Source organism: Mirounga leonina, unplaced genomic scaffold (genome assembly GCF_011800145.1).
Source record: "Mirounga leonina isolate KUSES-001 unplaced genomic scaffold, KU_Mleo_1.0 Mir_418, whole genome shotgun sequence".
In the NCBI taxonomy this organism is placed as follows: domain Eukaryota; kingdom Metazoa; phylum Chordata; class Mammalia; order Carnivora; family Phocidae; genus Mirounga; species Mirounga leonina.
In genome coordinates this window covers 29805672-29831151 of record NW_023270739.1, presented here as the reverse complement: position 1 = coordinate 29831151, position 25480 = coordinate 29805672, and the positions used below count along the sequence as shown (strand labels likewise).

General features: G+C 37.9%; 1 long non-coding RNA gene and 1 pseudogene across 1 annotated transcript in view; both read left to right on the top strand.

Moving 5' to 3' along the window:
• LOC117998924 overlaps positions 1-25480 on the top strand; it is a 47288-nt gene that overhangs the window by 20620 nt on the left and 1188 nt on the right. The gene's annotated exons all lie outside the window — the stretch shown is intronic.
• Positions 21758-22478, top strand: LOC117998921 (annotated as a pseudogene).

The window sequence follows — 25480 nt, the reverse complement described above, 5'->3', positions numbered from 1 at the left end:
GAAGTCAGAAAATCTGAGGTTGGAGAAGCACATGAGAGTGTCCACTACTCTGCTAGTTTCAGGGCTGGCAGACAAGGTGGGAAAACAGGATAATTAGTTAGAGTCCTTAGCATGCTGTTTGCTAGGAGGGTGCAGGCTACCTCCAGTTAAGGCTTGTGACAAAGCCTGATTAGGATGTTAGTGGGTGGAATCCCTGGGCAAGTGAAGAGGATAAAGAAGAAGATGTTATAGTAATTGATGAAAAAATAGACAAAATGTCCCATGCTTCCTGACCCCTCATACAAACAAAAACTTTAAATAGGAATTACCCCTAACTTCCAGTAGAAAACTTGCATTCTTGCTCTGTCCCTTAAAGTGGGAGATCTTCTCCTGTCTTTGAAATGGAAACACCCCAGGAGATAATCAAAACATTGGCAGCAGAGATGGTAGGGAAAAAAAGGAGGGTGCTTGTGGAGAGGCTTTTTAAAATACAGACTACTATAGACGTTTCCCTCGTCAACTGCATTACAATGAACTCTCATCAGACCTTTAACCATGGCCATTTTGCAGTCTTTTGTCATCTGCAGAAGGTTACTGTTTTACTCTGATGCCTTGGCAAAAAAATGTTCCTGCAAAAGTGCTTCCTCCTAAGGGGATTCGTGAAAAGAATTTGACAAGTACAGGTTTCTGAGAACTAAGATCAATTTGCCTTCCTGCGGGAGGGACAATAGGGAACTTTTCAGGTGCTCCCCCAAGCTACCTGCATAGCCCAGCAGTATGTCTAGGCTGGTAGCTGGGGGTCCTGTCTTTGTCCCCCTTCTGCAAGTCAGTAACAGGGGCCCATTACATGGATGATATAATGTTAACATGTGAAGATTTGCCTCTGCATTGGGATACCTACAAGCTTTCTGGAGCATCTGCGAAGGAAAGGATGGACAATGAACCCAGAGAAAATTTAAGGCTTAGGCACTGCTGTAAGGTTTTGGGTGTCATCTGGTCGAGTAAGACTCATGTTGTCCCTAAAGCTATGATTGATGATAAGGTGTAGGACTATTCAACCCATAAGGATGTGAAAGAGGTGCACATCTTTCTAGGGATTTAGGGGTTTTGAAGGACTTTTATCCACCTGGCATAGTGCTTCTATCCCTAATGCTCCTTCGTAAAGAATGGGCTCATGTGGGACAGAGGATCAGAGCAGGAAGCTATCTTTGAGAAGCAAAAATACAAGGGAAGCAGACTAAAACTCTGGGTATCTTCAAGCAAGGCTACTGATTCAGGGAGACTGGGTCCCAGGACCCAGAGGGGATTCCTGCAGGATGGGCCAAGAGGGTCCTTGACTTCCCACAGGATAGAAATCAAATGTCAGCCAAAGAAAAGGAAAGCAGAGTTCATTGGAGAGCGTGAATGACAGAGTATAGCAGATAGAGTCTCTGGAATACTCGGACAGGAGTGTGAATCTCATCACTGCTTGGAGTTAGAAGTTTGTATTAGAAAAGGGTCTAGGGTCTGTGTTCCTTTAGGAATCCAGGGTAGGGTCCAATCAAAGGTGAGAGTCAGGTGAACAATGGATGTTATTCCATAAGTCACTGAAGGTAGGCGGTATTGATGCCAGTATCAGTCAAAGGTTTGTTCCAAACTAATGTCCTAGAACATGTTTGGGATCCTGTTATCAGGTGTTTGGGTCCTAGGACAAAACTCAGGAATGATTAGATTTCTCGCTTCCCCCTTTAAGTGGGAATCTAGCTTCCTTAGCTTATTCAGAAATGGGGCCTAGCAGAGACGCAGCAGAGATGGAGGCTTTCTAAATGGAGTCCCTTCAGCTTCCCTATCCAACCCCTAAGAATGTAAAAGAGGGATTTGGGAAGACTTTTATTCCTGACCTGGCATACCGCTCCTGCCCCCTTATGTTGCCTGCTAAAGAAAGAGCACTTGGGGGGACTGGGAATCAGAGCCCCAAGCTGAACTTGAGAAGCAAAAACACTAGTGAAATTCTGGGCATCTCCTAAGCAGAACTACCACTTGAGGTGGATGTGTCTGTGACTCGGGAATGTATGGATCAGGCACTGTGGCAGGGACAACCAAAGGGAAGAATGCCTCTAGGATTTTGAGCCAAGCTCTGGAAGGTGGCAGAAACCTGATATACTGCCCCCCACCCCCAGAGCAACGGCTCCTAGCTGTGAACATAGCCCTCCTGCCGGTAAAGCCTCTCACACAGCAGCCAGTGGGATAAACTCAGAGCAATTGGGCTGGTGATTACTCATGAGCCTTGGCCACTAACCTTTGTACTGACAGGCTGTTCTAAAGAGATTAACACTATGGCTTGCACAATGGGAAGCCAAGGGGTGGATGATCATAAATAAGCCTTCCTTGGGACAGGATATGTGAAAATATATTTGGGTCCGTCTTTAAGAGCCTGAGACAGTCCTTATTGTTTTTCATGCCCAGCTCCTAATCCACTGACAACCCCTGGCAATCAAGAATCTGAGGCCCTAGCTTGGGTACAAGCTTTAGCAACTGAACCTTCGGTAGATACAGCAGATTGAGTACATAAAAAAGAATGGCTAGCACAGTGCCTGGGGAAGCTGGCATATTGTCAGATTGCCCTTCAAGTACAATGACTTGGTCAACGCAGTAGCATGTCCTGTGTGTTCTGAACAATGACCAAGGCAACTGTCAGAGGAGTCTAGGGCCATCCACCAGAGTTTTCAACCAGTAAGAGAGTGGCACATTGATTATATTGGTCCTTTCCATCTGAATGAGTGTTCTAAGTATGCCTTGGTTTGTTGGATGGTGCTGCATCTGGCCTAATCCAAGCTTTCTATTGTCGCCGTACAACCCAAGCTGCAACCATTAAGGGATTAGAGAAATGGGTACCATGTACAGATACCCTTGTTGAAGAGACAGTGATTGGGGGTCACGTTTCAAAGGTCATGATGTGCACTGGGCAAAAGAACATGACATGACAGTGAATGAAGGTCCAATCTACCCTATCACCCACAAGAGGCAGGGTTGGTAGAAAGGAAAAATGGAATGTTAAAGCAACAGATAAAATTGTTAGCAGATAAAACCACCTTGGCTGGGTAGACTAAAGTACCATCCCAGGCTTTAATACATTTGTTGCTGTTGTTGTTGTTGTTTTAACTGTGATTATCTTTTTTTTAGTTTATTTTTTAAATTCCAGTATAATTAACATATAATGTTATATTAATTTCAAGTATACAATCTAGTGATTCAACAATTCTGTACATGACTCAGTGCTCATCACAAGTGTACTCCTAATCCCTTTCATCTATTTCACCCAGGCTTTAATACATGTAAATGACCAACCGGTAGTGTCTGTTGCCCCATATGCTAGATGGGGAACCCCTGCTGACGTACCCACCACCATAAATGTATGGAAGTTGTGGGAAACAGCCATTGCCCCAACTCTTACCATGGATCAACATGCTAAGCTGCTGAGAACACCATGCCCCATCATGCCTGGGAAAAGATAGCTCCTGGAATTTACAATAGGATGTCCCACTGAGCTGGGTGAGTTACTTCATACTCCTGGGTCAGGAGGAACTACTCAATCTCCACTGGGATCCCATGATCTTGTTGCAAGTTGGGCCTGCTAAAATACGCTATACCTGGAATGGAACACATACCATTGAAAGAGGGGAGAAGGTGCGGGTCCTGATCGGGGATATCTTGCCCCAAGGCATTCCCTTGCACTTGAAAGTGCTGCCTCCTTCAGCCAACATGTATGGTATGTACAACCAGGTCATGTTCCTAAAGCTGTATCCTCTTTTTCCTCAAGGCCACAAGGGCACATACTGTTTTTCCACTGGCATGCTCATTTGGCCACTATCTTTGTTCCCTCCATTGGCTCTAAGGATGTAATAACACATACAAAAGCCCTTCCTGATTTACTCAGCAAGCCTTCAGTGAGAACCAACAAAGCCTGTCCTCACTAAACACTGAAATGTCTCTGAGAATAGCTGTCCTCTGAAATAGGATGGCCTTAGACATTATTATTGCCTCACGAGGAGGCACCTACGCTGTTTTCCAAACAGAGTATGTGTTCATACTTGATGAGTCTACTAATGCATCATCCTTATTAAATCACGTAGGGACACAAGTGAACACTCGGAATGATCTGATGCCCAGCTTAAGGGACTTGATAATCGGTGGTTCAGATCATGGGCTCTTGAAGAAAAAGTTGTCACTGATTTTGGAATCATTGTCTTAACCTGTGTTCTTTCTTATATGTGTCTATATTGTTGCTGTGACCTCTGTCTCTAATGGAGCTAGTAGCCACAAAAGGAGCCACCTCCATGCTAGTGAAACCCCTTGCTGACTGGGAGGGCCCTGCAGGAGAGAGGGGAGTGTGAGATTGTAAGAGCCGGTCACAAGTGGTAGAATGTTGGGGGAGGTCATCAAAATACATGTCTACCTGTTGACTTAGGAGCTGGGCCTGGGCAATCAGAGGCTTGTCACTCCCTCCCCTATCCTTGCAATGTGGATTCCGCTTGCCTTTCTCCCTCCCAGAAGCTCCTCCAAGGACATAGGCTAGAGAGTGTGATGTGATATTGAGAACACCTACCTGCACAGTATGTGTGGCTGATCCCAGATAAGACCTCTACATAAACTTGTAAGATTTGGTGGGCACATTCAAGGATCCACTTGTCTTGCTGATGCCCAAGACAAGCCTCATATGTAAGTTCCCTTTCCTTATGAAAACTGCCACCTACCAGCCTGGAATGGGCCGCCTTGTTCTCTCTCTGCCCTCTGAGTACAGGGGCCAGTTATAGATTACACCTGGGAAGCTCCCAAGAGGGTTGCAAACCCACGAAGTCCAGGCCGAACACACAAGGGAAATATGCGTCATCCAATAGCAGCCCCTTACATGCGACGAGGTCCTGAGAGAGACAAAGCATGTAACCATGGGTTAGCAATCGACTATATGGCCATTACTGCTCATTATAGGTTGGACATTTTAAGATCCACCAAGTCAAAAGACATAAGCATCAGTGAACTGTCATAAACCTTGTAAAGTAGATGTGGCGTATCTGGGATCAAACTCTAGAAAATTTAGAGGGAACAAAACTTCACAAGGAATTCACAGCACTCACCATAGTACCATAGCACTGTGAATTGTGTAAGACTGATGAATCACAGACCTGTACCCCTGAGACAAATAATACATTGTATGTTAATAAAAAATTTTTAAAAAGAGCTATGGTAAAAACCTCAATAGAAAATTAAAACAGAATACAAAAATATATGAGTCATATGAGAAAAGATAGGAAAGGGAAGATGAAAAACAGAGAACAAATAAAATGGCGATTTAAGTACAAAAACAGACAAACAAAAACTTCACAAGGAAGTAACCCAGACTCTCCTATCGCCTACCACTAATGACTATTACATGGTGTCGTGTCCCTGACAGGCACATATTGGTCCAAGAATCAAGGGTTGGTGTTCCAGCTCATGATTATGTCCAGTTACCCATTTCTAATTTGGGGAATTTATGCTTTCCATTCGTGCTTAGGTATCTTTGGGCCAAGAAGTTCTATTCCCAGAGGCCATAATGCTTCCAACATGCAACATAGTTAAGATTGCAACTAAATTTAAAGTTCTTGACAAACCGTAAGAGACTTTTTTTTTTTAAGATTTTATTTATTTATTTGAGAGAGAGAGAGCACAAACAGAGGGGAGAAGCAGAGGGAGACGGAGAGAGAGAGGGAGAAGCAGGCTCCCCGCTGAGCAGGGAGTCCCATATAGGACTCGATCCCAGGGTCCTGGGATCATAACCTCAGCGGAAGGCAGACACTTAACCAACTGAGCCACCCAGGTGCTCCACCTCGAGAGACTCTTAATCATAGGAAACAAACTGAGGGTTACTGGAGCGGAGTGTGGGGGGGTAACTGGGTGATGGACACCAAGGAGGGCACATGATGAATGAGTACTGGGTCTTATATAAGACTGATGGGTCACTGAACTCTACTTCTGAAACTAATAATACATTATACATTAATTAATTGAATTAAATAAAAAATAAAATAAAAGATAAAAGCTGGAAAAAAATAAATTTAAAGTTCTGTGTAACTCTGGTAACTTTGGGTTCTTTGTGCCAGTACACCAGCAGGCAAAGTTATGATCCTGCCAGAGATAACTGACTCCATTTTATTAAACAGTGGGGATGCATCTACTTAATGAATGTGTTCCATCGATATCCTAGGGCATCTCTTTTTGCTCACTTGTCCAGCGTATTTTCAGCAACCTGGAACTGACAAGAGTATAGTGATCACCTAGTCTAGTAAATGTGGTGATCACTATACTCTTGTCAGTTCCAGGTTGCTGTAGATGTGGTGACCAAAAGGGGAAGGAGTATTTATAATAGAAGGTGGAAGAAGTAGATGAAAATCAGTAACCCGTCTGGGGGGCTGTAGATGACAATGAAATGGAAAATTAATCCATACATTTAACATTTGGATACCAAATCTCATTTATTGGTAGTTGAAAATAAATTAAGAATATGGAGTTATGTTTGCATAAAGCAGAAATAGATATATTTCAAATATCTCTTTGTCATTTCTCATTTGAGTCTATATAGATATATTATGTGGTCCCTATCCAGATTAGTTGCTTCCACTTTGACTTAATTGTCACGGTTTTAAACTGTGTCTCTTCAGGTAATTAATCATAATGGTTATTTGTTCATTTAGTGACTAAGGTAAACTCTGTAGTTGCATCTGTTGATATTATAAAATAAACTTCTGGATTTTATTTATTCACTATCCTATTTCACTACTAAACTCTAGTAATTATAGTTCAATAATCTGAAGTTAAATGTAATGAGAATATATTTTGTGGAAATTATAATTTAATAGAAAAAATACTGAGAACCTTATTACTAAAATAAGGGCCTCGTTATCTTAAACAGTGATAACTAGAACCAATTTATTTATTTATTTTTTTCCTGAGACAAGACATGGACATTTGAACATTTCCTTTTCTTGATATGAACATAATTTAATGTGGACGTATAGTTTGTATGTCATTCCTTCATGTAAGGAATTTGTCTTTCATTTAAAATTTCAAAGGGAATTTCTAGAGAGAATATAATTAAAATAATGGCAATCATTCCAATCAAAAAGTATGTTGGTTTCGATTATCTACATTTGAGTCCCTACATCTAAAGAGACTCAATTCTCTAATTTTATGTGAAACACAATGGTAAATTCTCTAGGAAGAATAGGGAATAATGAGGTAGAATGCTATGATGCTATTTATTTTCAAGAGTGCCCCATCTTCCCTATCCATAACCCAGAACTGCATCCTCTGGACTCCCTTCAATGATTGGCTTCCTGTTGGATTTAGCTGATGAAAGCTAAAAATAACAATAATATTTTAAAATAAAGATTTGGTTCCTAGAATAATTCTGCTGTGGTCAGAGAGTAAATTTTGGATTACTTCAGTCCTTTGAATTTGTTGAGATTTGATTTGTTTTCAAATCTCGACTGCCAATTAAGATAAATGGTCCATATTCCATAGGCATTTGAAAAGAATGTTCTGCATTTGTTAATGGGCAGTCTTATTAATTTAATCATGGGCCAAAAGAGACAAGAAGGGATTTTCTAGCCATCGATGTAAAGTGTTGTAACCTTACCAAGTGATATTGAGAGTAATGTTTGGAGCTTTTGTCTGTATTTCTAGAAACACATTAACAAGTTAGAAAATATGCAGGAAGGAGGATGGTATATGAAGCTCTACAAAACTGTGTACTTTCTCTTCTATACATATGTCATGACACTTAAGTGTTTGTTTCCCTTATGTGTTTTTTTATTGTCTTTTATATGTGTGAATAATATAATTGTATAGCTCTTTTGAGGTTTTCACAAATACTATTGGCTGAATAACAGAGTGACAGTATTATATATCTAGATACATTTTTACCTTCTAAAAAACATATACTTCAGAAATTAGATTATAAATTCCAAAATATTTGCATTACCATTTTTAAAATTTATATCTACCCAATCATTTCAACTAAAAAATGCATACTTTACTATATTTTTATATTTTTCTTTGATATACAGCTGATTGCTGAAGACTCACTTTTTAAACATGAGTTATTTTTGTCAGTTTCAAATTATAAAAAGCTGAGATTATTTTAAAATCGAAGTCTGTAACACATACACCTTTAAGACAGATGACAACTCTTCATGTGTAGAGTGTTATTCTAAAATACTTTTCAATGAATATTAAAACTTAAAATATTATGCAAGAAAATAAGAAAACAGTAGAGACTGCAGTCTTCTTTATTAACATGGTGAGGGTCTCCCAGCCAGATAAATCTCTTTTGCTCCATAGATCAGAAGTCAGATGCCTGGGTTTGAAATACAGGTATTTTAAACAGAGAAAATATTAGTTTATGTCAAATTCACAACATTTAATCTGATTTTGTTTTTCTCAGAAAGGAAAATCCTTAAAGATTAGGTATTTCAATTTATTGAGTTAAGAGAATCAACTTAAAAAAAAAAAAAACCCATAGAAATACCTTTGGGTACTTTAGTCTTTAATTTATCTGTCAAAAATAAATTTCATTATAATGAAGGAATCAAATTTATGAAGAAATATGTTTTATATGGAAATAAGGGTGTTACATTGCAAATATTGAGCTTTCTGTTGATACATTCAGAATACAAATTTTCTTGTGGCAGCATTTTGAGGCAATTATCTAGGATTTACTAGATGCAATAAGAGTTGTCTCAAAGTATACAGGAAGACATCCATAAAATCATGAAGTCTGTATTATGACAAGGATTCATGTCTTTAGATGGTCAGTAGGATATGAAAATTTTTGATAGCAGAGTAAAACTTCCATGTGCAATTTCAGCTACATGTGTAGAACACCATGAAACAAAAATAATTAAGAGGCAGGAGATTAAACAAAAGACAATGTTTTTAAAGGTGTAAAGATCTGAAAGTCCAGGTACCATGGGAAATATTCTCCAAACAAAAATGAAAGTTGCTAGTCAAAGTTTCATAGCAACATATGCCCAATATTAATATTTAGTCTCTTGAAACAAAGTCCCCACTGTGTTTCTCTAACAACAAAGTAGCTGTTTCCAAGTGGTAGTCACATATTTGTTATGAAAATAAAACACCAAGATTTTTTTTTAAGAGAGAGTGTATGTGCGATGGGGGAGGGGCAGAGGGAGAGGGAGAGAGAATCTTAAGCAGGCTCCATGTCCAGCACGGAACCTGACGCAGTGCTCCGTCTCACCACCCTGAGATCATGACCTGAGTCGAAATCAAGAGTCAGACACTTAGACTGAGCCACCCAGGAGCCCCAAAACACCAAGATATTTGAGTGATTTCTTATTAGAGATGCCCAATAAACATCTCGCTGCTTTGCTTTGTAGTATTTTGAGTATTACTATTTTAAAATCTGATCTTGAATTGTAAAAAAAAATCCGTGGATATGAAATTATTGAGAGTAAGAAGGAGAAAAGCAGACCAGAACTCTATCACACTACATTATGAGCCTCGTCTCTGTCAATAAACTCATGCACCAAAACATATGTTTAAATCTGTGAACAGAAATTCTATTCATCACAGTTATTTTCAACTCTATCTTCTCAGTCAACAATCGGGATGGATGTGACACAATCAGAACATTGTGAAGCCACAATCATCATGATGTATTAAGTCTCCTGAAATATATTCTGGGAAATAATATGGTTGATACAACTTCAGATCCTGAAAATTGATTTAGTTAGGCTTGCTTTTTATCTGACTTATTTACATCACATCGCATCATTTAGAACATTTTAGGATTAATGCTCAACACCATGATTGGCTGAAGATTTATACCCCTGCTTCCTGAAACTCCATCTTATTGCTCACGATGAATGCAGTGAATAAAGAACAGAAATCATTCACATTTATGGGAAGCCATCAAAATGCAAAGATAAGACTTCTGGCTTGGGAATCAGAAATCTCTCTCAGGTTTGGCCCTAAAAAACCTTTTTTTTCAGTCTACACAAATGCAAACTTCCTCATCCTCACTTTTTTTTTTACTTTTTTGATGGGATAAGTAGCACAGCCATTGAATTAATGCCTATTTACCTCCAACAAAATGTATATCATCTCAGAATAATTGTAGTCAGGTAATCATATTAATATGAATACAAAATTTATTAAATCAATTCCCAAAACTGAGTATGGTCATAATGAAAATTGTTAGAATTTTCTATAAGAATTAGGTATGTAGGGGTGCCTGGGTGGCTCAGTCATTAGGCGTCTGCCTTCCGCTCAGGTCATGATCCCTGGGTCCTGGAATCGAGCCCCACATTGTGCGTGCTCCCTGCTCCGCGGGAAGCCTACTTCTTCCTCTCCCACTCCCCCAGCTTGTGTTCCCTCTCTCACTGTGTCTCTCTCTGTCAAATAAATAAATAAAAATCTTTAAAAAAGAAAAAAGAATTAGGTATATGTAGTCTTCTTCAACTTCCCCATTCTAATGCAGGTAGCCAATTTACATTCTTAACAAAAGCTAAACTAGTAAAGTGGAGATCATTTAAATGTTATTAAAACTACACAAAGGGGCGCCTGGCGTCTCAGGTCATGATCTCAGGGTCCTGGGATGGAGTCCTGAGTCAGATTCTCCACTCAGTGAGGAATCTGCTTGTCCCTCTGCCCCTCCCCGCAGCCCATGTTCCGTCTCATTCTCTCTCAAAGAAAAAAAAAAATCTTAAAAAAAATAAGATAGTTTAAAAAAATAAAACTACACACAATATCCATTTTGTTGTATGCATAATGAGGGCAGAGTTGTATTTTGAAATCATTTTTCCTTTACATTTCTCTTTATAAAATTAATTGAAAAGATAGGTAGTATGATTTCTCCAACTGTGTTGATTATTGTTTTACAAAATTGCTTTAGCAATTGTAGTTTCCTTGCTATTCTACATAAATTCTGGAATCAGCTTGTCCATATCAATAATAAAACCTCTACAGTAATATTTTTTAGATTTATATCTAAGTATTTCATTTTTGGAGCTATTTTAAATGACGTATTTAGATTCTTTTGTTTCCAACTATACATTGCAAAAATACACAAACACTTGATTTTTGTGTGTTACTCTTGTATGCTAAGACCTTTGATAAACTGACTTAGTAGTTTTAGGAGGTTTTGCTTTGTTTTCCAGAATCCTTGAAAATTTTACATAGACAGTTACAGCATCTGTGAACTGGGCAGTTTTTTTTTTTTTTTAAGATTTTATTTATTTATTCATGAGAGACAGAGAGATAGAGGCAGAGGGAGAAGCAGGCTCCCAAAGAGCAGAGAGCCCAATGTGGGGCTCGATCCCAGGACCCTGGGATCATGACCTGAGCCGAAGGCAGACGCTTAACAATCTGAGCCACCCAGGCGCCCGAACTGGGCAGTTTTATTTCTGCCTTTCCAACCCGTCTGTATTTTATTCTTTTTTCTTGATTTATTGCACTGGTTAGAACCTCTGGTAAAGGTTAAATGAAAGTTATAAGAAATCCTTGTCTTGTTCTTCATCAAGAAAGTTTTCAGTTTTTCACTGTAATTATGATGTAGCCTCTATGTTTTCTATAGATTTCCTTAATCAGGTTGAGGAAATTTCTTTCTCATCTATTCCTGGCTTGACAATTTTTTTTTAGCATGAAAGAATACTCATATTTTCAAATATGTTGTCTGCAACAAACTGATATAATTTTTTCCTCTCTCTTGACTACTAATAAGGTGACAACATTGACTAATTTTTGGATATTGGACCAGCTTTGCATTTCTGGAATAAACATTATTTGGTTGTAGTGAATTACTCTTTTTAATATGTTTGATTTGATTTGCTAATATTTTGTTATAGATTTTTGCATCTGTGTTCGTGAAGAATATTGTTCTGTAGTTTCCCTTTTATATGCTTTGTAAATGTCTCATTATGTTATCAGGATCATAGTAGCCTTGTTAAATGAGTTGGAAAATATTCTCTCCTCTTCTATTTTCCTGAAGAGATTGTATAGAATTGATGTTGTTTCTTTTTCAATGGTTTGAAATAATTTGCCAGGGAAACCACTGGGGCCTAGAGATTTTTTATTCCAGAAGATTTTAGACAATAAATTCATACTTCCTTAATAGTTATAGAATATTCAAATTATCTATTTCATCTACGGTAAATATTGGTAGCCTGTAACTTTCAAAAATTGGCCCATTATTCTCTGAATTGTTTAATTCCTTTGCAAGAAGTTGTTCATAATGTTCTCTTGTTATCTTTTAACACCTGCAGGGTCTGCAGTGATAACCAGTCTTTTATTGCGGTTATTAATAATTTGTGTCTCTCTCCTTTTCTGTCATTGTTTTGATCTGTTTGTTTGCTTGCTTAATTTTGTTTTTGTCTTAGAAACCTGAAAAGATATAGAGAAAGGGTATGTAAAAGGAAAGGCCTCCTTCATCCTTCCCCCAGCTTACTCTCCCCAGAGGCAGGTGTCCTGACCAGCCCCTACCCCCACCCATTTTCAAACTCATATGTCAATAAAAGGCCAGGTTTGGATTTTTTTCTTTTGGTAACTGGAATCATGCTGTATGTATTGTTTCCAGCCCAGCACACTCCTTTTATCCATTACATATTCCACAGAATTAGTGTCACCATTTGGGGTATTTTATTCTTCTGTTACAATTATGTCCACTTTTGTGCGCAAATTTGAGTACAAGGGGTGGAATTTGAGGGGGAGACTCTCAGTTTGGGTCCCTGCTGACCTGAGGTGAAGGCGTGTTTATAGCTATTTTGAATAATATGCCAAGGATATTCTTGAACAAGTATTTTTAAGGACAATTGTTTTCAATTTTACTGGTTATGTCCCTAGGAATAGACTTACTCTATCATACGGTAGATGTATTTTTGATTGCATTTGCAGTGAGCAATCGGGGGATGAGATAGTGTCTCTTTTCTGGGACAAAGAACAGGTGTGCTTACTGCTTTCTATAAAAACAGTGGCTTCCCTGAGCTTAGAGTGTCTCAGCTTCTATACAAACCTACAACACACACAGCTTCTATTTGGGTCCCTTTGTCATCTTCTGGGACTTGGGAGGCAGGAGACATTGATGTGTATGTTCTGATGTTCATGCTATTTGTTGTTCTTTGAGTCATATGGCCCTTCATCTCTCAACCAGGAATCTCGGGCTTTCTGTCAGCATCTGTGAAACAGTTATAAGCTAAAATTAGCTAACTTTTTTACTTTGTAAGAAAGGTAAAATCAAATCTGAGCCCTGGACAACAGAAAACCATATTATAAAATTTGAAAGTCCAAACTTTTCAAAAAATAATTTTAAGAATAAATTAATAATGTAGTTATTACCTTTCTAAAGATATCTGAACAATCAGACTCTCCCTGGATACTTTCCTTCTATAGCAACTATTGGTTGTATGAGTCTCAGCAATGTAGGAAAACTTTGTGATGACCATTTTCTGGGTAGGAAAGCAGTTCAATAGACCACCTGTAGCCTAAATATATACCTTAGAGCGTACTTAGAAGTTGAAGCTAAGTTGATAAGGCATTTAATATCTCTACTACTTACTTACTTTGTCATATAATGTTGCTTATCTCTTTTAGTAACTTCTGTTTCCTTTTTTAAATTGTTATTTTTTTATTATTATGCTATGTTAATCACCATACATCACATCATTAGTTTTTGATGTAGCATTCCACGATTCATTGTTTGCGTATATCACCCAGTGCTCCATGCAGAATGTGCCCTCCTTAATACCCATCACCAGGCTAACCCATCCTCCCACCCCCCTCCCCTCTAGAATCCTCAGTTTGTGTTTCAGAGTCCATTGTCACTTCTGTTTCTCTTTCCAAAAGAGGCACACATGTGACTAATACATCAACAAATCCATTGAGTTTATTAATATGATTATAATTACAGCCTCATGTAAGTTTTGTATATGCTTCATAACTCCAGGTGTTTTTTTTTTTTTTAAGATTTTATTTATTTATTTGACAGAGAAAGAGACAGCGAGAGAGGGAATACAAGCAGGGGGAGTGGGAGAGGGAGAAACAGGCTCCCTCAGGGAACCCGATGCAGGACTCCATCCCAGGACCCTGGGATCATGACCTCAGCCAAAGGCAGACACTTAACGACTGAGCCACCCAGGGGCCCGACTCCGGTTATTTTGTAATAGCATGTTTAGCTAATCATAATCCTGCAACACAAAGTATGGTTGCCAAGTGGAAATCATAAGTGATGTTTAAATGAGTTCTACAAATTTTAAGCGTGATTTGACAGAAAAATAAAAATATAGAAAAAGTTGTTTCTTCCTTTGCTGCTTAAAATATGGCACAGCTAGTAGCATTCTGAATGCAGACAGAATTTAGTTAAAAACATCAACATAAAATTATTACAGCCAAGAGAGTTGATGGAGAGGATTCTATAAAAAAGCATTAGATTATACAAGGCAATCATGTTTTATTGTGAAAATTAAATATTTTAATATGTTAAGATAAGTCTTAAACATGTTACTAAAATATTTTAACACACATCTATTAAATATTATACATAAATTATTGAGGGCAGAATTTAACTCTAAATGAAATTACTTTGGTTGAGAAATAAATAGCATTATTTTGAATAGAGACTAAAGAAAAGAGTAATTTTTCAGTTAATTCTAAAAAAGTTGACTCCTTTTAGAAAAGTCTTCTTTTGGGGCGCCTGGATGGCTCAGTCGTTAAGCATCTGCCTTCGGCTCAGGTCATGGTCCCAAGGTCCTGAGGTGGAGCCCCTCATCAAGCCCCACATCCAGCCCCGCATCGAGCTCCCTGCTCGGCAGGAAGCCTGCTTCTCCCTCTCCCACTCCCCCTGCTTGTGTTCCCTTTCTCGCTGTGTCTCTCTCTGTCAAATAAATAAATTTAAAAAAAAATCTTTAAAAAAAAGTCTTATTTTTCAACTTAATAGAAGTTTATCAAACTGAGTTCATTTTTTAAAGACCAGAAGTAAACTTTAATTTGTATTTGAGTAGGCCTCGTCATCTGCTAATTTACAAATATGATGGTATGTATGCCCACCCACTATAGTTAGAAATTTATCATTCAGTAGGAACTCCATCAGAATAAGAGCTTTACCACTAAAGGTCACTTTATGTTAGGCTACAGGCTGATGCTTATACATGATTATTTGAAGCTTCAAAATAAAGGATAATAGCATTTATTTTTCTCATGGATAATTTCTCCACTATGTTTTATATACTTAGCTCATAGTGACTCAGAAGCCATAAATATTCCAGTAAGAAATCAATGTAGAGATTTTTCTGTAAATAAAGGTTCTTTGTGACTTGAAATTGTCCCATAAAACAATTTTTATTTTGTCCTGTCCTGTGAGTTTATATGGGATAGTTTATATACCAAATGTGAATGTCATTTGTACCTATATGCATAGCTTGCAATACTTTTTCTCAAAAATAAGATTTTTAAAAATCAAGATTGCCTCCAGATCATGTATCATACTTCATTTCTATCAGTCAAAGATCCAGGCATATTGACTGACAACATTGATCTTGTTCATTTACCCAGTGGGCTTTCCATTATATCTACCTCGATTAGAAAACTATGGGGAAAAAATAGAAATGAACCATCTTGAATCAGTTGCTCTAATGTACTATCAGTGTCCATAAATCATGGCTAGTAAAATTCTTTCAACCTGTGTTAATTTCAGAGGTCATGGATTAACTGACTTTTGGTATTAGAATATAGAAGTTTTAAGATCAGTACCAACACGTGGGAATTATGGGTACTATACAAAAAATATTCAACAGAAAAGCTTAGGTTTCAAGATTCAGGAATGTTAGAATTTACACTAATGAAGTATATAGCTTCAAGCAAACTTTCAGCTAGCAACTGCAGGACTAGTAGGAATTTTATAGCAGAAGAGACAAGAGGACCAATTCAGATTTATATTGTTGACTCATGGTTAAACTCAGTCTTTTCAAAGAAATATAAAATTGTCACTGACATATGATATATACTTAATAAATATGTTTAATCAATAAGTAAAACATTATACTAGGAAAACCACATTATTACCTACATACCATTGCCCCACCACTACCACCTCCATAACCCATTGATCAGGAGCAAACAGATTTCTCCAACAGCTCTGGTGAAATCAGGGCATTGAAGAAGTCCTGCTCTTATAAGAAGTCAAGGAAAACAGGAAAGCAATAACCTCTTAATGCAAGGGTTCATAAATTATAATCTAAAGAATGTCTCTTCTAATGTGTTGTCCTCAAGGGGCAATGAGTGAAACTCTTACCTGAAGAATTATTTGGTGAGGGAGAAGTAATTGTGGGTTCTTACTTAACAATTTTACATAGCTTTCCAACAAGAATTATCAAACTCTCATAAACTCACCAATAAGAGATTTAAAAAGGCAAGCTCAGGGATGAGGGGTAAATATTTATCAAATAAAAGTGTGAAATTCTGGCATGCAGAAAATATCTTGAATAATAAATTTATAAGAAAAAGTAGGCAACACCATATAAAAATGGACTGGAGACTTGTATAGCCATTTCAAAAAAGAGGACACCTAAATGTTGACTTTCTATCATCTGTGTATGTATGTATGTATGTATCTATCTATCTATCTGCAAGCTCATTATTAATCACTGGAATTCCGATACATACTCACCAAAATGGCAAGAGTTAGCAAGACTAACAATACCAAATGACAGCAAGGATGAAGAGTAGCTTGAACTTTTTTACATTGCTGGTGGTACTATAAATTTTGAAAAACTATGATGGTACCAACTAAACTGAATGTAGGCATAACCTATAATCCAACAATTTCGATCACAAGTACATAATTAATAGAAATACCTACAAATGAGTACTGAAAGACATCTACAAGGTGTTAATAATATAGTAGCCCCAAACTGAAAACAATCCAAATGTTGTTTAAAGGTAGGGTAGATAAGTAGTTTTTGGTATATTTCTACAATGGAATACCATATGACAATGAAACAAATATGCTAATAAAGCTCACATCAACATGAAAGAATCTCCAACATAATATTCAGTGAAAAGTCAAACACATAAGATTATGTACTAAAAAAAAAGATTACAGGGGCGCCTGGGTGGCTCAGTTGGTTAAGCGACTGCCTTCGGCTCAGGTCATGATCCTGGAGTCCCGGGATCGAGTCCCGCATCGGGCTCCCTGCTCGGCAGGGAGTCTGCTTCTCCCTCTGACCCTCCTCCCTCTCATGCTCTCTGTCTCTCATTCTCTCTGTCTCAAATAAAAAAAATAAATAAAAAAAAAATAAAAAATAAAAAAATAAAAAAAAGATTATGTACTGAATTACTCCATTTATATAAAGTTTAAAACCTGGCAAAGTTAATCTATGGGTTGTTAAACATGAGCATAATAGTGATCTTTTGGAAAGAGGGTGCCAGTGTGAGTAGATCTTATGAATTTGTCAAATGAACACTTGTTAATTGTGCCAGATGGTGACTACAGACCACAAGAGAAATTGAAATAGAGAAGCTTATTTTTCAAGGGTTCTGTAGGAATTTAAGGGGCCACAGAGAGAGGTTTAGGCAGAGTGTAGACAGAGAGAGAATTGGGAATAGGGACACATGCCTTTTTTAGGGTCTATGAGTGGAGTGCTTTGGGGTTCCCAAGCTAAGGCCATATTGGTCGGTTCAACTCAAAAGAATGGGTTTTAGTAAGCCCTATAGGGGTCTTATCTAGTGGGCACATAAGGGGAAGGCATCGGGAGGCAGAGGAGACCGCTCACAGGGCTGTTGGAGGTCATACCAGGAACTTAGATGTACTCGTGACTGCAGGCTGCTTAGCCACCCAAAATGGATGCAGAACAATGCAGCAATACCAGGGAGTAGCTGAACTATACTCTCGACAGAGGGATAATAGGAATGATTTCTGTGGTGTTGGTAATGTGCTATTCTTGGTTGGAGGAATGATATTTACATGACCATGTTTACTTGGAGAAAATGTATACAACCATAGTACTTTTCTGTATGTATGTCATACGTTGATTTTGTTTAAAATTCACATGAATTTATGAAATGATTATTATTCAGTATACAAACCTATAGGTTTTTCAGTGCATAAAACACAAAACGCATTTGAAGTGGACATTGTTAGGTTGGTACAAACTGGATACTTTTTTCCTGCTTTTATTTTTCATCAGTTGACTGACTCATTCCTATTTTAACTGAAGTCTCCTCAACCTTTGTTTACTGAATAATTTAAATGAGTAAATGTGCCGAGATTAGAGGCAGAATCTTTTTTTTTTTTTCCCGTAGAAAAAGAATTGGCAAGTTTTCTGAATATTTATAATGATCCACAAGGAAGCATGACAACTTCAAAAAAATCTGTGAAACTTGACGCAAGTGGGGGTAGTCTAAGTCTTTTTTTGCCTTCTTCAAAGTAAGCTCGATCTTTGAAATAAGTATTCAGCTTTGTTTGGATCTGTCAGCAAGACACAAAGATGAACTATGCCTGGAACGCCATTGTCTGCTCGATTTGAAATGAACCCCTTCAAGTTTTCCTGGTGTAGGTCATCTCAACACCTCTTTTAAGCAGAATAACTTGAAGAGTTGTGTGAATAACTCCTCAACTCTTTCTAGCTCTGCATCTACATCAGATGAACCAGAATGAACATTCAGCTGGATGCTATGTCCTCAAGATCAGAAAGGCATAAATTTCAGTCTAGAGAGAAATGGACTTTTTTTTTTTTTTGCCAGGGAGAGGGAGGAATTTATCCCAATTCAGAAATGGTGAAGGAAGGCCACCCCCCCACCTCCACTTCTAGGTTTCAATGAGAGGAACTTTATGTAAGTCTTAAAATTTTATTGTCAAAAGGAGAATTGAATAAAACACAGTGGGAAATATTTTGAATTTTTGAATATTAAATATTCAAATTAAAAATTCAAATCTTCAAATACTTGAATATTAAAAAGAGTAACTGAAATTTTACCTCTAGGTTGGTGTGGCGTGATAAATGATTTGCTGGCATTAACTATGGTCGCAGGATGGCCAAATAATCAAGTGAAGAGTAAAGCAAAAAAATAAAATAAAAATAGGGCGCCTGGGTGGCTCAGTTGGTTAAGCGACTGCCTTCGGCTCAGGTCATGATCCTGGAGTCCCGGGATCGAGTCCCGCATCGGACTCCCTGCTCGGCGGGGAGTCTGCTTCTCCCTCTGACCCTCCTCCCTCTCATGTGCTCTCTCTCATTCTCTCTCAAATAAATAAATAAAATCTTTAAAAAATAATAAAAAAAATAAAAATAAATAAAAATAAAGCATTTGCTCAAATTCAGTTTTACTTTTCAATTTTGCTAGTAACTTTATTGAATCGAGGAAATTCAGCCAAAATCAGAGAACCCCCACATGTACTTTGATCACCTAACCTACTTTAGAGTTCCCATATTTTTCACGAAACTTTAATTCTTTGAAATATCCTCTCTCTCTCTCTCTCACACACACTGTTTTACACACACTCTCACACACAACTTACAAACACATGCTTACATTGAATGCACACCCATGTACATTCACCCAGTTTTCCCAATGGAGTAGGCCCAGGGCAGGCATGCTACACTGTTTCCCTTTGAGACAGTGTATATTACGGATGGTACATAGCCACAGCCTGGAAGCAGTTACATTCAGCCTAATACAGCGATCAGGGGATTCAACAGGTGCTGTGTCTGCTCATCAATATATGTCGTGGGTCACATGGTTGGTGTCATTAAGGATGTTACTTGCAACCTGAATATTCCTTTCAGATCCAAGAAATGTCAATTGCTAAAGGCAGTTTTAGAAACCATAGAAAGTAGTTAAACTGGACTTTATGGGTGATGCAGTAGGGGTATAATAAAATCTGTAGGGTCCTGCTGAGTTAATATACCTTTTCAGAACTTATCCTGTATAGGCAGAACAGCACAGCTACTTACCTGGCTTGAAAAATCGTCTTCAGAGAGTATCTTCAGGCCTGGCAACTCCTCTTATGCTTTGCTGGACATTTATGCTTTTTTCATAGTAAACTCTGTTATGAAATTTCTAAGTCAGAGACTTCCTTTCTCAAAACTCCAACTCAGTCCTTTGCCTACTTTATGTGATAAAATAAACTGAAAACTCCTGGGTTAAGCAAAGTCTAGCAAGCCTCTTTACTTGTAGGTCTTCTTAGAGCCTTTGATACACTGATGGGCATTATGAACTTCCAAGCAGAAGTGTTAACCAAAGGCACTTGACCACACACCTCTTCTTCAAGGGGCTTCTTCCAACACTAGTGTGTGTTGACACATTATGAAAGTCAAGAGTCTATACAGCTATTAATTCAATGAAGATGTATTATACCCAGCTATTTATCAGGAGCTTTTCAAGCTACTAAGGATACAGAAATGAGCAAGGCTGTAAAGTAATTATTCTCTTGGAGACCACATTCTAGAAGATGGGAGACAGAATAAAGAGCTAAGTAGTAAATAATAATACTAATATTATAAGCATATGAAACATATACTACTTGCTGTGACAGGAATAATAAAGGTCTTTGGTCTGACGCAGTGTCTCACAGCTTCTGTCAGCATCCAGGAAACTAACAAGTTAACACGTTTACTTGCTAGTAGAGTGAATCTCAGATCCTTCACAGTTCTTTACACACTCTTGCACTTCTCCCAGAAGTGGATGGCTGTTGTTTGTTGGTAGCTGCTAAACTTACTCCAATGGTAGAGAAGGGGTTTCTTTTGTCAAAATCTAGACTCAGTAACCCTCCCCACCCCATGGGAGGCAAACTCTACACTGTATTTCTGGTCCGTTTTAGGCAGGAGAGTTTCCTCTCCCCCTCCTTCAGTGGTGGTAAATCACTGCTCATTATTACTGTTTTATCCTTGACCCAAGAGAGTTTCTTGGCCTTTCAGTCAGTGGAGTGAGATATGTCCTGCTACAGAAGCAGTTTTGCTTCTGCTCTTCTATAGAAAAAGTGGCTTGGGGCGTCTGGGTGGCTCAGTCTGCTAAGCGTATGCCTTTGACTCAGGTCATGATCCCAGCGTCCTGGGATCAGCCCAGCTCAGCCTGCTTCTCCCTCTCCCTCTGCTCTCCCCTCACCCGCCTGGGTATTCCTGCACACTCTGCTCTCTCTTTCAAATAAATAAATTAAAGAAATCTTTAAAAAGAAAAAGTGGTCTTTGACTATGGCCTAGGGGCAAGAGAGTTTGTTGCTTTCCTCCAAGGTTTAAGATTTTTGCATTAGAAAGTAGGCAGGTTTCCTTTTCTTGAATCCCAGCAGCAATCACCACTATTTCATCAACAACACCAACACCTCTCTTCTCTTGCCTTACCCTTAATCTTTTTAATAAGCACTAATAAATGCTCAGGGAAAAGAACATGCAAGGGAGTGTAAATTTCCCTTATATCTAGGTATCTTAGCTAGTGACAGTTTTCAGTTTAGCCCCAAATTTGTTCAATTTTTAGATGATTTCTTCTTTCATAACGTGCAGTGCCCATCCCTTCCACCCATGTTCTGCCAAATTTTCGAGTATCCATTTTTCATTTGGGAACTCCATTTTCTTGGTTGCCTTGCAATCTCTTCTCTCTGAAGTACTTATACGAAAGGTGTGATTTTTGTACATTCTCCAGAGTCATCTCATTTTTCACGCCTGGTCTCATTGCCCACCTGGGCTGGTGTTCCGGCCTGTTGGGAGGGCAGGAGCCGAGGCGGCATGGCAGTCGCTGCCGTGGCCTGGGAGAAGGGAATGATTTTATCCAGAACCAGCACTGCTTGCCTCTCCTCTTGCAGGGCCTGTGCTTTTTACATCCGGGGTCTTCTGCAACATGCTGGTGATGCTGCTCACCACCGCCCTCATATTCCTGGCCTGCCAGCATGTTATAGGATTTGATGAGTTGAAGACTGATTACAAGAACCCCTGAGACCAGTGTAATACCCTGAATCCTCTTGTACTTTCAGAATACCTCATCCATGTTTTCTTTTCTTTTCTTTTTTAAAGATTTTATTTATTTATTTATTTGAGAGAGAGAGAGAGAGAGCGAGAGAGAGAGCACAACCAGGGGGAATGGCAGGCAGAGGGAGAAGCAGGCTTCCCGCTGAGCAGGGAGCCCGATGCGGGGCTCGATCCCAGGACTCCAGGATCATGACCTGAGCTGAAGGCAGCCACTTAACTGACTGAGCCACCCAGGTGCCCCTCATCTGTTTTCATCTGTGTCATGTTTCTTTGTGCAGCAGAGTGCCTTATACTGGGTCTCAATATGCCCCCTTTGGCATATTGTATTTGCAGGTATTTGAATTGGCCAGCCATGAGTACACCAGGACATCATGACCCCATGGCCATCATGAATGCGGATATTCTAGCATATTGTCAGAAAGAAGGATGGTGCAAATTACCCTTTTATCTTCTAGCATTTTTTTTTTTTTTTTTTTTTACTACTTAAGCAGTATGATCCATGCTTTGGTGAGCTCTTAGAGCTTCCAAAGGAAGGGATTCTATTCAACAAGATCTTCTTTCCAAGAGTAGCCTTTGGAATTTGATCAGTTACTTTAAAAAATGATTCAGTTTTTAAATGTTTCCACATATTTTGCTTATGGAAAGACTGTTTTCCTATGTTAGCCTGGAACAAAGAATTTAAATGGAATTACATATAAAATAATGCAAAATGATTACCTCTGGTGTTGACAGGTTTGAACTCGCACTCCTTAGGGAACGACCATAATCCTCTGAATGATTGCATTAATTATTGACTGTCCTTGGTCCATTGGAAGTTTTTCTTTGTAAGAACTTGTCAGGATCATTTTGATTTTATTGAAATGCCATCTAATTGTAAGTTAGCTGTAGATATTGGGTGATTCAAGTTCTGAAAACACGTACTTGACCTGTGGGAAACTTTGTGGGTTTCCTCATCTATCATGTCAATGATTATATATGGATCCATTTAAAAGTGTAAGAAAAGTGGAATTTTTTTTTCTCTTCCACTTGAATATTATCCCTCTGTATTACAGGAATGAGAAATTTCACATATTTCCATCAGAGTAATATACTTGCTTTAATTCTTAAGCATAAGTGAACATGACACAAAAATATATGCTGGATTTAAGAATGCATTTAAAGCCATTTCAAATGTGTTTTTATGTGCAAGACATTACTTATTAAGAAACTGATTATTATATTTATTGTTCTAATATGGTGGTAAGATATTTTCAAAAATTTACAAGTACTTTAGATTTTCAAAACTGAATGAGAACATTGTATAAGCATCCTGCTGTTTCTTTAGTGCAATACAATAAAACTCTGAAATTAAAAAAAAATGAGAGCAACTTTGTTTTGTAGTGCTCTACACAACATATAGTGTTTTATATTCTAAGTGGAAACATTTTATAATACTTATAAAGCAGGTATGTGTATATGGAAAGTTTCACCTGAGCGACTAGAAATACTGGCTTGAAGATTGCAATTTATACCTCACTTCCCCAAGGTATATACAGATCAATTCCAACAAAATTAAAGCTGTTTCCAAACATTTTAATGTAGAACTTAATTGTTAAAAATATTTTAAGTGTTTAGTGAAGTCAATATCTCCTTCAAGATAAGTGTCTATCCAAGAAATAACAAGTGTTGCCAAGGATGTGGAGAAAAGGAAACCTCATGCACTGGTGGGCATGTAAATCAGTGCAACCATTATGGAAAGTAGTATGGAGGTTCCTCAAAAAATTAAAAATGCAAATACCATATGATCCAATAACTTCACAGCTGCGTATTTACCCAAAGAAAACAAAAATTAATTTGAAAAGATATGTTAATCCCTATGTTTATTGCAGCATTATTTATAATAGCTAAGATATGAAAGCAAACTTAGTGTCCATCAACAGATGATTGGATAAAGAAAATGTGGTAGATAGATACCATGGAATATTACTCAGCCATAAAGAGAATGAAATCTTGCCATTTGTGACCACATGGATGGACCTAGAGGGTATCATGCTAAGTGAAATAACTCAGAGAAAGATAAATGCCATATAATTTCACTTAAATGTAGAATCTAAAAAACAAAACAGATGAGTAAACAAAAGGAAACAAAGAACAGACACAATCGCATAAAAACAGAGAACAAACTGATGGTTGCTAGAGGAGAGGGACATGGAGAATGAAGGGAATTAACAGATATAAACTTCTAGGGGCGCCTGGGTGGTTCAGTCAGTTAAGCATCTGACTGGCTCAGTTCATGATCTCAGGGTCCTGGGATTGAGCTCCATGTCCAGGCTCCCTGCTCAGTGGGGAGTCCTGCTTGTCCCTCCCCCACTCCCCCTGCTTGTGCTCTCTCTCTTTCTCTCTCTCAGGTAAATAAATGGAATTTTTTAAAAAAATTAAATAAAGAAGAGATATAAACCTCTAGGGGCGGCTGGGTGGCTCAGTTGGTTAAGCATCTGACTTTGACTCAGTTCATGATCTCAGGGTTCTGGGATCGAACCCCACATCCCGGGCTCCCTGCTCAGTGGGAAGTCTGCTTGTCCCCCCGCCCACCACTCACTTGTGCTCTCTCTCTTTCAAGTAAATAAATGAAATCTTTAAAAAAATTAAAATAAAGAAGAACGAAACTTCCAGTTTCACTGATGAAAAGTACAACATAAGGAATATAATCACTAGTATTGTAATAAAGTTGTATGGTGACAGATGGTAGCTACACTCACCATGGGAAACACGGTGTAATGTGTAGAATTGTTGATTCACTATGGTGTATGCCTGAAACAAACATAACTTTGTATGTCAACCATACTTCAATAAAAAAAGGTGTGTCTATCAAGCCTAAAAAGATAATGGAAATTTAAGTATAGAATATGATAGTTTGTCTTGTGTGTATTAAATGAATTGCCTGAATAATATTTTAAATCAGGTAATGTTATACTGAGATGTGAACTACAGCATATATTAACATTTTGTTTTTAGCATAAAGTGGAAGTAATGTTTATTGATTATACACTTTTTCTATCTACATATTTAATGTCTACTATGTGCCATACATGCACTGTGGAAAAAATATAGATTAGCTAGAGCCTCTGCCCTAAAAGAGTATATGCTGAGGAAAAAGACAATGAAAAATTGTTTTAAAATCTATAATAGAAATAAGTACAGGAACAGAAGGCTATAAAGGAAGAGAGACAGGGGAAAGAAATTCAAATTTTTATTTACTAAGCTTTACACTAATTCATTGAATCCTTATAATTGCCCAGTTTACTAATTATTACGTCAATTTTTACAGATGGGAAAAATGGAGTTCTTCAGTCTTAAAAAGAATAAAAAACATACCCTAGGTTTCATTTAGTATGTTTTAGTTTGGTGAAATAAAACTAAAAAAAAGGACCAAAAGTTCTCCCAAATTATCCAGATAGTATGCAATTTGATTAACTTTATAGTACCTTGGTATTGTTGCCCTCTGGATAAACAACTTAAGGTCATTTGCAAAAATGATATCA